The sequence below is a fragment of the Pseudopipra pipra genome, chromosome 2 (genome assembly GCF_036250125.1).
Source record: "Pseudopipra pipra isolate bDixPip1 chromosome 2, bDixPip1.hap1, whole genome shotgun sequence".
Classification (NCBI taxonomy): domain Eukaryota; kingdom Metazoa; phylum Chordata; class Aves; order Passeriformes; family Pipridae; genus Pseudopipra; species Pseudopipra pipra.
Genome location: NC_087550.1, coordinates 61,514,551 through 61,529,361, shown reverse-complemented (window position 1 = coordinate 61,529,361; position 14,811 = coordinate 61,514,551). Strand labels below are relative to the sequence as shown.

Sequence of the window (14,811 nt, the reverse complement as noted above, 5' to 3'; positions counted from 1 at the left end):
ACCTTACAGTGCAAAACAAAAGAAATAATCATCTCTAGTTTAAGGTGCTGAGCTATAAATGTCTGCTTAAATAAATCAGATTATTAAGGTCACAAAACATAAGAAGTGGCCAAAAAGGGCATTGGTTCTCTTACTGACTGATTCAACAGTTTTCCTATTTTATCATTACTGTTTCAGGAAATAAATCAGTGACACACACACAAATACAAAAAAGGCCTATTCTATTGACTTCAAATGCTTTCATTAAAGAATGTTTTTCAGCACTTGGGATGGTCCTGTGCAGCACCATGAGTTGGATTTTGATGATCCTTGTGGGTCCTTCCCAACTCAAGATATTCCATGATTCTAGGATTTTATAATTCTATGACCTCTGTCACAAAAGGTGAGGCAATTAGGGTATTTAATCTCTGAGCCAAAGGAGGAACAGTAAAATACAGAAATGCCTCATGTCAACCATGAAAGCTCTGAAAGCTTCCAAGAAACAGTTTTTTGCTGGATAAACAGATTTAATAAGAGCAACTGTTAACCCTTGTAAAAGGCCGAGTCTGCAAGTAGCAAATTTATGCTTCTTTCTAGTTTTCTATTAGTTTATGAATACATACAATGGCACTGATTTTAATCAAAGACTCCCTGATTTGGTTTCAGAAATCCTCTGAATAGTAGCCAATTTTAGCAAAACTCTGATTCACAGTAGTTTTCAAGATTGTCTACATCCTAAATTGCAGAGATTGTTGGTCATATATTTTTTTCCTTGCAGGGCTAAATATATATAAGACATCACAGAGTATAAAGACTCAGTCCTAAAGAACTGGACATCAGAAAGACAACAGAAAAGGGAAAGCACTGATGAAAGTGACTGAAGAGAAACTGAAAGTGCCATCAGGAAGCTAATGGCTCACAGAAAGATTTACAAAGTTAAGAAAACTGTCACAGACAGCTAGAAGTAAGGACATCTCCAGGAAAAAATTTTTTCAGTAATTTAATTTGAAAGTAGATAAAGTTGAGACTTTGGTGCAATTTTTCATGTGGAAAAGATTAATTTAAATGAAGTGTAGCATTATGTAAAGTTGTGATGAAAAAAACTAAGACAGTCCTGAAGCCTATAAGCAGAAATGAATTCAGATTTGAAACTTACCTAGTGGACTTGAACGGCAATTAAACAAGTGGTTGGAGAATGGGAGAAACAGGGGAAGATTGAAAAGGAAGCCTGGAGTTCAACTATAACCATGCTGAGCTTGAATAAATGGGCAAATATTGCAACAAGATAAGATACCACGACACAATGTTAACCAGAGGCTGGGGACAGTAACCTTGCAATAAACTGGAGGTATAGGAGGAAGAATATATAATATATATTATACATATAATATGTATATTATATATAATATATATAAAATATATACAAAATATATTATATATTATATATTTTGTATATTATATATATATAATATTAAAAAAATCCCAACCAAACATGAAACAACCCAATAACAGCAACAAAACTCTCCTCCCTATAAACTCTCCCTCTATAAACCATGTTTGTACTTCCCTGGTGATACACTGCATCTTAGCATTCCAGTCTTTTACTCTTCTGGCACCTGCCTCATGGATCATTGCATTCGTGGAAGATACCCCAGGATGTGTCTAGTCTAGTCTGCTCATAGCAGGGTTGACTATGAGGTCTGAGCAGATCACTCAGAGCTGTACCCAAAGGTGGAGACACCACACCTTCTGGGCAACCTCTGGGCCTCCTTCCAACATCGATAAAAAACAAGACATAGAGTACACACCTGATTAGGGTACACATTTAAAGGTAAGTCTTCTTGTTTTCTCTCATTTATAGGTAACCTCTATGGAAACTGACTGACAGATCAAAGATGTAGAGAAATGTTCACAGACTTGGTTAAGAAGAAATTATCAGTGCCTTGAGGAGCAGTGCCTGCAAAATTCCTGGCAGAAGAACAGATTGGAAAAAAACGAAGGCCTAGGGTGGAAGTGGAGTGAAAGAATTCCTCATAGTGAGTATACACAGCACGTTCGATTGACTCACAGACAGGGAAGGTGGTGAAAGCATAAGAGGAGACCTGAAGTTATGGAGATGAGCAAGACTGACAAAAAGAAAAGCAGGAGTCTCAGTGGGGGGGATGGAGCAAATGCCACACAGACAAGAAACCCTAGTGCTTCTGGAAGTGAAGAAAAGTAGAGTTGTACAAGCTACAGGAGACAGAAAGGAGGATAAAAGCAAGTCAAAGGGAGAGGGAATACAATTTTCTCATGAAATAAAATTGACTATTATATTTGGTGAGTTTCTAGAAAAAAAATAAAAATGAAAGCAGAACACAGAAGTATAAAGCCTGTGGCCACAAAAATATGGCTGTAGTCACTACTGTAGGTGTAATCTAGTTCAAGGCTCCAGACAGTTGAGCCAGCAAGACTTATCAGTGCTGCAGAAGGGAAGAAGGAAACTAGTAGTGAGGAAATTCAACCTGGTGAAGGATACAGGAGCAAAGGAAGGATGTGTCTGTGATGAACCCTGCCAATTCTCCTTGCTGTGCAAGAAGACCAAAGTCAGGGTCTGAAGGCGGGGGAGTGGGAGTGGGAACCGATTCACAACAAACATATCATGAAGAGGGACAGTGGCAAAAAGAGACTTCAGATGTGAATCCAAAGGAACCTGGATAAAGTTGTATTCTACTCTAACCATGGCCAAATATCAGGAACTTTCTGCTGCACAGTATCAAAACCACGTTAACACTGCTGGGGAAGAAGCACCTGTTCTGTGTTTCAGCTTAGAGCAGAACTCGTTACAGAGGTACCCTTAAAATACGTATTTCATTGAGCAATACAGTGACTGTCCAGCGTACCACAAGACTCCCGGTGGAGGGGCGTGTCCTGGGGCGTGCCCACACGGGGGACGGACGGGGCACAGGCGGCGGCGCCGGTGGGAGCGGGCGGAGGGGCTGCGGCAGCGGGAGCGCGCCCACCTCCCGCTGCCGGCATCGCCTGTTGCTGCGCCGCTCCTCGCTGGTAACTATTCTCTGTTACTGTCATTGATAGGTGGAGGAAATGATGATGGTGGATTTATCATCATCATCATCATCATTATTACTGTTATTGTTGTTATTGTTATTGTTGTTATTATTATTTTCCACTCTGTGCTTACGGAAAAAAAAGATTGAAATTAAAGTCACAATTAAACGGATCCCCCCCCCCCCTCCAGGGAGGGCTCGGGGAGAGCGGACGCCAGGCGAGCGGTGACTGTCTCGGCTGCGGGACAAGGGGGAGCGATGCGGGAATCCCGGCAGCGAGCCTTCTCCCTGCAGGACCGAGGGACCCGTGCCAGAGTGCCGGCAGTGACCTTTCGAGGTGCAGGACCGGGGGGAGCAGTGTGGGAATCCCGGTGGTGACTCTTTCCGCTGCGGGGAGCGGTGCGGGAGTGCCGGAGGCGATCCAGCCGGGGATGGCACGGGGCGCGGGGTGCGGTGCGGGACTGAGAACGCGAGTGCGGGTACGGAGCCGTTCTCGGGAAGCGGACAGGATCGGAGGGGTGGACGCGGTGCTCCCTGCTCCTGGTTTCAAGCTCTGCCCTGCCGCAGCGGTGCCGCTGGCTGGACTGGATGGGGTAGTAGTTGTAAAGCTGGTGCTTCTTCGTGCAAACTGGGTAGAGCTGCGCCAAACCTCTTCAAATTAACCTCGGAAATATAATTACTTTGAGAAATAGGCCCGACACCGCAGTCCTGATTCGAACAAGCCCCGTTTGATCAAGTGTGATAGAAATCTTGTCTAGATACAAAGTCTTTTGAGCATGACTTAGAAATATAGGATAGGAGAGGGATTGGAGAGGGCGGGATACTGAAGTGGAGGCAGTTTTAGCATCTCTGGTAGCCGAAAATGTTCTCTTCAGGTTGCATTTAGGGACTGATGAGTAGTCTGCATCTGTGTTACATGAACACTAACCACCCAGAATAGTTTTCTCTGTCAGAAACTGCTTAGCTGATACATTTAATCTTAGTATTTATTTTTAAATTGGTTTTTGTACGCAGGATCCCACTAAAGACAACTTCTTTATAACTGTAATAGTTTGCAAATTTCTGAAGGACATTTCCTTTGCCTCACTATGGAAATGAAGAAGCTGGTTTGCATGTTGCAGATGACTCTGCTGTTTGTCTCCTGCCTGCAAGGTTAACGTTTCCTTACCAGGCTGGCAGCAATCAATTTCCCTCTCTTTTCTCTGCTTCTCCTCTTCCTTTGCATGTACTTCACTGTGTAAAGTGAGTGGAATAGGCTGAGGCAAAAATTTGGATGTCTTTCCTCAAAAAAAGCTGCGTAAATGAAATTAAAGGTATGGTCGCAACATGCATAATAGATGCCAGAGGGGAATTATTTATGTAACACACCAAAGCATTTACTTTTTTTTTTATGTAATCATCATTCAAGAATCAATACTGTGTCCGAGTGATTTATTTTATCATTGGCTTTTGTGCTTAGCAGTGCGGGATTCAAAGCAAGATGTCATAGCAAACAAATACATGTTACGTGTTTGCCACGTGGAACTGCAGCTCTCCCCCGTTAGGCTGTGAGTTCTTTTAGGCAGGACCTCTGGTGTCACCATCTTTGTAATGGTTGTGTCTGCACCATGGTGCAGCCCCTCAGTGTGTGGTGCTCAGGGCTGGCAGGACACCTTACTGCCCGTCCTAGCATGCCTTTCTGTGGGAGGTGGAATGGGGGTGTTCGTGCTTACCTTTGTGTTTGGAGTTAGGGTACAGCCGGGGTGAACGTCCAAACCTGGGAGCCCAGACCCACTCCCGAGTTCCTTGGTCATATGTAGGCGTATGCAGTGAAGATGACACCCTGAGGAAGGCTAGGAGGATACCCACAGGATACCAGAATCTCCCTGCTGAAATGTTTTGTATGTGTTCCTGCCACTGGCAGCGAAATACTGGGTTGCAGAATTCCCTTGGAGATTTACGTAGAATGTTAGGACTGGCAGTAGGGATAATCCAACAAACCCTTGCCTAATTTTAAATTTTCCTTCACCAGAGCAGTGACTCGAACAGGGTTATTAGTTTCACCAACATGCAGGAAGCCAAGCATTTGATAGGTGGGACATTGGGTCAGCCCAGGTACAGCAGATAATGGTCCTTGATCTTGGACTTGGCCAGGTCTGGGCTTGGGCTTGATCAGGTTTGGGTTTGGGCTTGGGCTCGGCCAAGTCCTGCCTGGTTCCCACTGTCAGGGACAGGAGGGGAAGGCTTTCCTGCAGTGCTGACTCCTGGCTCTGCAGCTGTGTCTGAGTGTCTGTATGGACCAGAGCTAAGGGAGTATGTGGATCCCAGACTGAAAATTCTACTCATCGAATACAAGAGTGTGACTCAGGCTTACCCTCCTGAGGAAGTTTTCCATTCTGTATTTTACAAGAAGGATGAAATTTTCCTCTTATAGGTATTTCTGGCAAAACTTTGCAAGCTGCGGTGGGGTTGGTTTTTTTCTTTTTTTCAGGTGAGAGGAATAAGGTGGCCTTTGTGTTTGCAAGATCAAGGCCTGTCTTTTTTTGTTTCAGCATAAAAGACAATTACAAGAGCTGTACCTAAAACTCACTCAAAGGGCTTGTGTGAGTTTTACCTGGTGGGAAAGGAGCCATTTTCCCTTTTCTCTTCCAGACCCTTCCCACTGTGATGGCAGGGGCCATGAGAGCAGCTGGATGGTGTGACAAGACACATGGGAGAGTCTGTGCCCCAGGTCCCCAGCAGTGTCTGCCACTGATCTCCATCAGAGATCTGTTTTGGGTTACTGGTGGGATGATGCTTCCATTAGCTGCTTCCAAAATTATCACTTCTATTCCTTTAACAATGGTTAAGATGTACTAATTGTGAGTGAGAAGGTCAGCAATAGTGGCAGTCCAAAAATGGAGTATGCTATACATGTTATTCCTGAGTTAGAAAACAAGATGAAACTCAGATGAGACTTCCTTTACCACACTACCACATCGTGCACTGCTTCCACACTGCTAATGCTTTCTCCCTCACATCCCATCATCATCTCTATGACAGACCTGCAATTCCTGAATTTTCCCATATGCAACTCACACTTCAGGTAGCCTTTGCTAAAGAATAAGCCCTCAGAAAGCTCATGCCCTCTGATCATCCATTCAAAATCAGAGAAAGGAGCAGTAAGGAACCATGGACAGGGTTTTGTGGGAGCACATGCTGGGAGATCAAAGGGAGAAAATCAGAGCCAAATGTCTTTTGCTCTTTGCATGCATGTATGTAACCTGTACTACTACTAAATTACCAGACTTATTTATTTATGTATATATTTATATATTTTATAGATAACCTGCAGGTTTTTCTCAGGAAAATACAATAATTCATCAGAAATTATAGTCTCTTCCTTGTTATTAGAGAATCCACGTTTCAGTTTTGAGTAATGGATGGAATAAGTACCACCTGTAACAGTGTGGGTTACCAAATAGTGTGAATTTCATGAAGAAGAAATGCTGCTAGTCCTCCTACTGACCTTTAGTATTGTCAGCATAGGGAGCACACAACTGGAAGATTCACAAATTGGTAGTAGTATTATAAGTTGGACTTGAGGGATAGATTTCTAAATTGATCATGGACTCTGCAAAGAAAACATCTACTTTTTTTCTCTCAGTATTTTGCTTTTTTCGGACTCTCCCTGAGCTGCCTGTGAGCAGAGCCCCTGACCCAGACATCTCTCAAGAGCCCTGAAGTTGGTCCCACTGCCTGCAGGCTTAAAAGTCTGAGTTGGATGTTCAGTGTTAGGGAGGGGGATATTCCCCATGTAAATGTCTGCAGTCTGTAGGCTTCCTCATTTCCTTTCTCCTTTACCTAGTGACTTGAACCTTAGTATTTTCAGTGCACTCATTTCCTTCTCAAAGGAAGACCACTAGTTCTTTTATTTCTCATGGGAAGAAAGCAGACCACTTAATCTGCATTTTGAATAAGCCTGATTTGTTTTTTAATCTACTCTAGTCATATTTCATCTGTTTATATTGTGATCATCCTTATACTTCTTTTTCCTAGGATTTTACTCTGAATAAATACTTAACATATTTCCCTAGTTTAAAATTTGTGTAATTTTGTTAGTTTTCATTACTGAACCTTCAAATTTACTCTTCCTTTCCTGTTGTGATATTTTAGTGCTAGTAGACCTTTAATAGATTGTGAATGTATGCCCTTGACTACTACTGTTTCAGGAAGCCACCGAAGTTGTTTTGCAGACGCTTTTCATTAAAGAAAATCTCAGAAGAAGGTCAATGCATTTCATTGTGTTCTTGCAAGCCCTTTTCCTGCAGAAAGCGGACTATTTTAGCTGGGAACACTCATATGTATGACCTAAGTAAGCATGCTTTTACATCAGGAAAGTTTCCTTCCTCATAGCATTGAATTTTCATGTAATCCACTGAATATGAGATTTGGGTAGGTGAACTCCAGAGTTCCCATTCAACCAACATATACACAGTCTATTTAAACTGTGTAACACAAGATGGAAAAGCATGGTTAAAACTGTAGTGTCAAGGTGCATTTGGGACAATGGTGCAGCAGCACGTGGCATTCACATCACACTTAAATCAGAAAGTCCAAAAGCTACTGGAAAAGGAGGTCAGCCTAGTTCCGGAACTGATTTCCCCAAAGATAAAGCACTGTAAATGCAGCAGTAAAAAATATTTATTTCAGAGAACTGGGGACTTTACAAAATGTTTTTGTTCCTCTAGACAGAAATAACCATATTTCTTATCATAGTGGATTTTTTTTCCTCATTATAGGTCTTGTCACCATGCTGTTTTGTTGCCTAATATTGAAATGAAAGCAGTTTTGTTAACTTTTTAGAAATGCTTGTTGCCACATTGGGATCGAATTGCCTATCCCTCTCAGGGCAGAAAAATAAAACAAAAAAGTTTCATTGTCTTGTGTGTACTGGTAAAAGAGAGCCAGTGTACTGAGTAAGAGAGGAATAGAGTGGGAAAAAATCCGAAAAAAAGCCAGTTACTGTCTTTTTTTTTTTTTAATAGTTTTATCTGGTCATCATGTTAATTAACAAGGAAACAAACCCTAGTGTCTGCTCTGAAGCAGAAGTTTCAAATGGAATCACTGAAAACATACCTAAAAATAGTATCTTTAGAAGCAACTTCTTTGTTTCATGATTAATTGAAGAAACATGAGAACATTCTGTGATTTTTATACAGAAAAGTTCCTGAATGATTAACTCTAGGAAGTTGCTAATGTAATTTTTCTTTTGCTTATGGGAAAAACTCCAGAGATGAGATTTCAGTGTATCTTACAGACAAATGCTTCTTTGCACTTACAAGAAAATAAATAATTTATACCATAAATCAAAATTTCTAACTATACATCTTTTACCCTACTTTTAAATTCAAAAGCATCTGTACCAACTTTCAGCAAACTTTTCTAGCACTTTTGTCCTGTTATTTCCTATACAATTCTTGCTTGCCTGACATTCGGTAAAGAAGTGATTTTTCTCTTCTTGCCCTCCCCATATGTTTGCTGCCTTTATGTACATGTGAGTGTCATGATTTCACTCTTCAGTGTTTTCACCTGTGTATCCAGGTCAGAGTTTTCAAAGTAAAATTTAGATTTCAGATTATGCAGTTTAAGAAATCCAGACATTCTAGAATCTCAGATTTCACCTGGTTCTGCTTGGAGTGAGAAAAAACAGCAAAGGAACATAAAATAAGCAGAAATAGCTTGAATTACATTTTCTGGCACAGTGAGGTCATTTGCATGTTAATGACTTGATCAGCTTGGCTTTAATGAGCAAAGTTAGTCAGAACTGCGATTAACACAGGAAGTATGAAAAGGAACACACAATGAGCAGGATCAGTGCATTTATTTTTGCCTATGAATTAAAATGAAATAGTTTAGTGTTCTTAAAAAAACCCCTTAGTTTCTCCTAACAGCTCTTTTCTTGGACCCAGCTCATCAGGAGGGGCCTTTACTAACTGCTCTGTTGTAAGGCTAGGCAGAATAACTCCTAGCTTGGATAAGCTCCTCTTGCTTAAAAGGCCAAGAATCAGAGGAAAGCATCCCACTCACCAGGTACCCAAAGCCAAATTTCTTGTCAGGGTGGTTGATGGGGTTGCCCCTGTAAAGAAATCATCTCTGAGTGTGAGAATAGGTTCCCCTTTGCCTGGTCGGGGATACCTCAGGTGCCATCAATAAGCCTGGGGGCATCTGCTGCCTATGAAGTGGTGCAGTAATAACATAGAATCGTATGGATAGATGGTGCCAGGGGACAATGGAGAAGAAAAAGAAACACCATACTACTCCCTTCCTGATGAGGTGTGGTTGTCAGCCACTGAAGGCCTCCCATGCTCATGAAGAGTGTGTCTCAGAATGTCATCAACCATAAAATCTTTAAAGAGAAGTTGTCTTCGAATATGCATGTCAGTAGGAAGCCTGATATTTGCAAAAGTTGTTGGGTTTTGGGTAGTATTGGAGGTGTTGTCAGTATGCACAGGGCATTTGGGCCAAATAAATAAAAAAAGTCCTCCAAGAGAAAATGTTATTTTGCACATTTTGCTTCTTGACAATTGTAAATATTTAACACAATGGGGCAGTAATCAGTTTCTTTATTCTTATATTGCAAACACAGTTCTTGTATTGTCTCTTTGCCTCAAAAAGAGATTGCTAGGTCATAAAAGAGATACCAAAGGAGAGATACTTCCCAGAAAATGAGAAAGAGATTTGTAGTCAATCAGAGAGGGAAAATGTCCTTACCAGAGATCCTTTAGATCCACCTCCAATCTCCTGTAAGTAACAGGGTAACTGGCACTTTTTTACATCCGGTTTCTAGTATCAGAAGGAATCAAAATATTTGTTGGTATTAATAAATTTTTTAAAAACAAATAACACCCTTGCCCTTCCTTCTTTTCATTTTGGGCATTCATTCTGTTAGAAAGGCAGTACAGTCTTAATGCTGTGATATACCAGTGAGCCCCAGTAATTTTGTGTGAATGCTACACATATAGGTGAGAAAACAATTTTTCAAGCATATTCAAAAGCAGCCCTTAGATAAGGACTGGTGTTTTACACTGGTTTTCACATAACCACTGTTGGCAGCCCCTGCTGCAAAGCTGTAAATGCCCAACTTGCAGTTCTTATTTGCATCCCAATGTCCAGTCTTCATCAACATCTACTTTCAGAATTACATGTCTGACACAGACAAGCAGAAGGTCAGAAGAGGAACAACCATCCAATGATTAGACCACTATCTGAGACTGTGGGAGAGCTCTTTCAGACAAATATGTTATATATATGTCCTTTTTCTTTTTTTTTTTTTAAACAGAGAAGTAGAATACATTAGTCAGCAGCAGCTTGGTTGTGCTAGACTTCTTTAAATAGACTCAATTATTTCTCAGAATCACAGAATTTCTGCAATACTCTGCCTTCATTGTCTCCATGCACAGAGCTAAATGGGTTTATGCAACCAATGGTAACCAAAACTCCTAGTAGCTGCAAGAGAGGTATCCCCTTAGGCTGTGACCACCATGTATCTGTCATGTATTTATCCTCTTATCCTTCCTCTCAGAGACTTTCTTGCTGTGGGATTTGAGGGCACTCTTGTGTTGGCCCAGGTGCACCGAATCCATGCAATGGTGTTGTCACAGAAATTATGGACAGAATCATGGAATGGTTTGGGTTGGAAGGGACATTTAAAGATCATCTAGTTCCAACCCCCCTGCCACAGACAGGGACACCTTCCACTAGACCGGGTTGCTCAAAGCGCCATTCAAACTGCTCTTGAACGCTTCCAGGAGTGGGGCATCCACAACTTCTCTGGGCAACCTGTTGCAGTGCCTGACCACCCTCACAGTAATTACTTTTTTCCTAATGTCTAATCTAAACCTGTCATCTTTCAGCTTAAAGCATGCCCTTATGAAAATTTTCTAGCTCTCTTGTAGGCCCCTTTAGATGCTGGAAGGCTGTTAGAAGGTCTCCCTGGAGCCTTCTCTTCTCCAGGCTGAACAACTGCAGCTCTCTCAGTCTGTCTTAGTAGGAGAGGTGCTTCAGCCCTCTGATCATCTTCATTACCCTCCTCCAGATTTGTTCCTGCAGATTCATGTCCTTTTTATGTTGGGGTCCCAACTCCAAAGCTGGATGCAGCACTCCAGATGGGGTCTCATAACAGCAGAGTAGAGGGGGAACATCACCTCCATCAACACTTCTTTTGATGCATGCCAAAATAATACAGCCTTTGCTTAAATTCTGACATTTTTCAGGGGCAGGTAGGAAGACCTGCTGAAAATATGTCCTTCAGTAAAAGTTGTGGTTTGAGAATGCAATGTGTGCCGGGAAGGAAGGGAGACCACAAAGTTTTGTGAGGGGGATGCAAAGCAGCTAGTGCATGGGATCTTAGGAAATATACAGTAATTTCTTTCTTATTCATAAATCAACATCTCTTGCACTCATTGCTGGAACAAACCCTTAGGCATAGAGTAACAATAGCATCCTGGTTTATATGCCAGCTGTCCTTATGTGCCATGGCCAGAAATGCACTTGCCAAAGGTGTCCCTGGGCTTTAAGCAGAGAAAGCCCACAGTGCTGAAATCTCACAGAAAGGGAAGTGCACTTACTTTTAAAATGAAAGTAAAGAGCTCTTCAGCAATGGAGGAAACAGAGATTACAACATACAGCTGAAACTACTGTGGAAATGTAAACAGGATGAACTAAATCTACTACAAAGGCAGTTGTGAACCCTTGTTTAAATATGATTTTCAAGCCAGATTCTGCATGGTGCAGTTGAGAGTGCATTGCAGTATTTGTGTGCTGCACAGGAGCATGGTGGATCTTACTTCTCTGAGAAAGGAACCAGGAGAAGACTGGTTTGTAGGGGATTGTTGCAGGCCATCAGAGCCACCCCACAGTTTTTCTTCCTCCTCCTGATGCAGTTGCAGGAGCAGCTCACGTGCATAGGAGGGAGGGGAACCAGGCCAATTGGTGGGATTTTGTTCAGCGTGAGATCTTTGCCTGGCTCTTCTATAGTTTGTCTGCCCAGTGTTTCTGACAGCTAAAATGGATATTTCATTACACACTGCTCAGTCATGTAATATATAATGCTGTGAAGAGCTGAAGAACATATTTAGTCAAACCTGAAACTTAGATACTTTCCACAGTAATACTTAGAAAAGGATTTAGAGTTACTGTCATGTCAGACACTCATTGCTGCTCATGTGAAGGCCATAACTCACCAAGTGGGAAAAGACATAGAAACGCCTGAAGGAGCATTAAATGAGCAAAAGCAAGTTTAAGCAGCAGGCAGACTGCTCCTGCTACTCTGACACTGAACCCTCTTTCCCTTGAACTACTTGGTGATTTGTGCTAATCTTTTATTTCAGTCTCATTTCACTTCTCCTGTGTGCCTGACCTTCAGCCCTGGCTAACAAAGGGCTGAAAAAGAAAACCTGAGGATGCTCCTTTCTTATCCCCCACCTTTGCAACTTTCTGAATTATGGTGGTAGAGCAAACAATCTTTCTGTCTGTCTCTTATGTCTGGTTTCTCTTACTTCTCTCTCTGTCATCTGTCAGAGTGCAAGACCCTTGGGGAAACTTACTTTCTTCTCCTCTTTCTTCAATTCCTGGAACCACAGTGCCTGGAGGGTCCAGGAACTTTTGTAGAAGCCAGACTTAGGAAAAAAGAAGACACAAAAATGTGAAGAAAAAAAAGCTGAACATCCAGTAGCATTCTGGGAAAAAAAAATCTTGGCTACATTACACATTCCTCTATGCAAACTTGATGTGCCAGACAGGATGGTTTCTGGCCAGCACTTCACAGTAACTGAGGCCATTTTCATCCTTGAGCAGCAGCATAGCTTAGTGTACCTGATCCTAAGTTTTGGGATGGACTCCATAGCCAGTCTGTACATATTGCCCATGGCAGTGCTTACCAGGTGCTTCAGTGGGAACATGCCCAGCAGAATGGGACTGGCAGCCCCTGGGTGGATGTGTAGGTACTCTTGCCTGTGGAGATCTACAGAGGATGTACAATGCAGCCTCTTTGGCTCAGCCCTCGCATCCATGGAGCATGCAAAATGCCACCAGCACTGTGGAGTGTTGGAGCTGCAGAAGGAAATCATCTCATACTGACAGTACACCAAGAAATCCTACTGCTCAGATGTTAATCCTCATGCCTATCCCTCCTCTGTGCACCCTTAGTTAACCTGAATGGGGCATACAGAGGACACCAAAGCAGAGAATATGCTTCCATGAGTGGCTTTCAGCTATTTGGGAAGCTGGTCTGATTACATCTGCTTCCTGTCCATGGAGCACCTGCTTTCCCTCTTCCCTCCTGCTGCCACAGGGCAGGCACTAGCTCACTGGGGCAATCCCAGCCGCAGGCTCCCTGCATGCTTTTGTCTTGTCCTTGGCACAGCTTCAGCTGCCTGGCCAGGGGAGGGACAGTGGGACTGCTGGCCATGCCTCAGTTGTTCATACAGACCAGTTGCTTGCTTCCAGGTCATGGCATAAGCTGGACAGTGGTATCATCTGCAGAGATTTCCTTCATCTTGTGTTCAGGGGTCTAAGTCCCTGGTGTTTGGGAACAGCTGAACTCACAGTTGATGGAGTTTGCTATTCACTGTGTGAAGCATTGATAAATATCCAAGAACGGGCTAAACAGATCTGCCCAAGATCATCTCCAAAGCCATACTGCTCATTGGCTCAGCTATACAATAAGGGATTGAAATTGGGCAGCAAAGCCAGCTGGGAGGAGAGCTAGTGAAACTGTCCCTTTTGGGGTTTTGGTTTCGGGGATGAGTGGTGCACACTTGCTCCCTAGTGGTCAGTGAGTGCCTGGGAAAATGGACCTCACTGTCGACTTGGGGGTGACCTGCAAAGATGCCTTGGTCTGTGCATTTATTTGGTGGGATGCAGAGTTGAATAGGGCCACACACTACTGATCCTTGTGCTGTTTATGCAGGGAATTTTTTGGGCAGCTCTCTAGAAAACTTTGTTCTTTTTGCATGATTTGTGAGAGCAAAGAAGGTGAAGTGACCAGTGCGTGTGTCACTTGGTTTAGCACAGGGCTTTTCTCCTGGAAGGCCTTGGTTTCTAAATTCCTGACATTACCAACAAACACACATACACAAGATCAATATGGTTGTGGAGTTTTTCTTTGCTACTGAATTGTTTAACATTTCAGTTTCCTCTGTGCCTCTTGCTTTGTTCTCCTTTTCAAGAACATTCATTTAGGGGCTCTATTGGGTCCTCTGACATTTGAAAACACACCTGATGACTTTGCCTCATTAGCTTTCAGTGTGCATTGACTACAGCAGCACAGAAAATGGAGCAGAGAAGTGAGGATGCAGGAACAAGAAACTACTCTGCTTGTCTGTGGATGTGCTCTGCCTGTTCCCTAGCAGTGCAGGTAGCTCCTGTATGATACCCACAGGTAGCAACACAAGCAGCATCTGTGTGAGCAAACTCATGCCACCTGATAAGCATCTGACACTTCACTGTCAGTATTTGCTTTCAAGTGGTGGATCTTCCATCCCTCTGTGCTCCCTCAAAAATCTTTCACTTTTAGCAGTGAGCAAAATTAAAGTCTGGTTTTTTTTTTTACAGCACATGCCTTCCATGGGATTTTCTAACTTAACTACTATTCCAGTATCAAGGGTCTTCCTGGCTATATTTTAGCCAGCTGCTGAATACATTGTTTGCTAAAACTTGTTCAGGCTGCCTCAAACTTTTGCTCGTGTGTGTCTTGGCACTGTTACTGTCAAAGCCCAGATACTGCTTTATAGAGACTTCAAGAATAGTAGCATGCCTTTAGGTG

At 42.6% G+C, this 14,811-nt stretch overlaps 1 protein-coding gene across 2 annotated transcripts in view; it reads left to right on the top strand.

The window, feature by feature from the left end:
• The first annotated feature begins 2,921 nt into the window (after positions 1-2,921).
• The window catches only part of LCP1 (lymphocyte cytosolic protein 1), a 50,579-nt gene continuing 38,689 nt past the window's right edge, over positions 2,922-14,811 (top strand). Inside the window, exon 1 of one of the 2 annotated variants that reach the window (XM_064645715.1) lies at positions 2,922-3,024. The gene's annotated coding sequence lies outside the window, so the exon portion shown is untranslated. Of the gene's footprint in view, positions 3,025-3,340; positions 3,364-14,811 lie in introns of those variants that run through there. The other variant, XM_064645716.1, reaches the window with a different exon arrangement.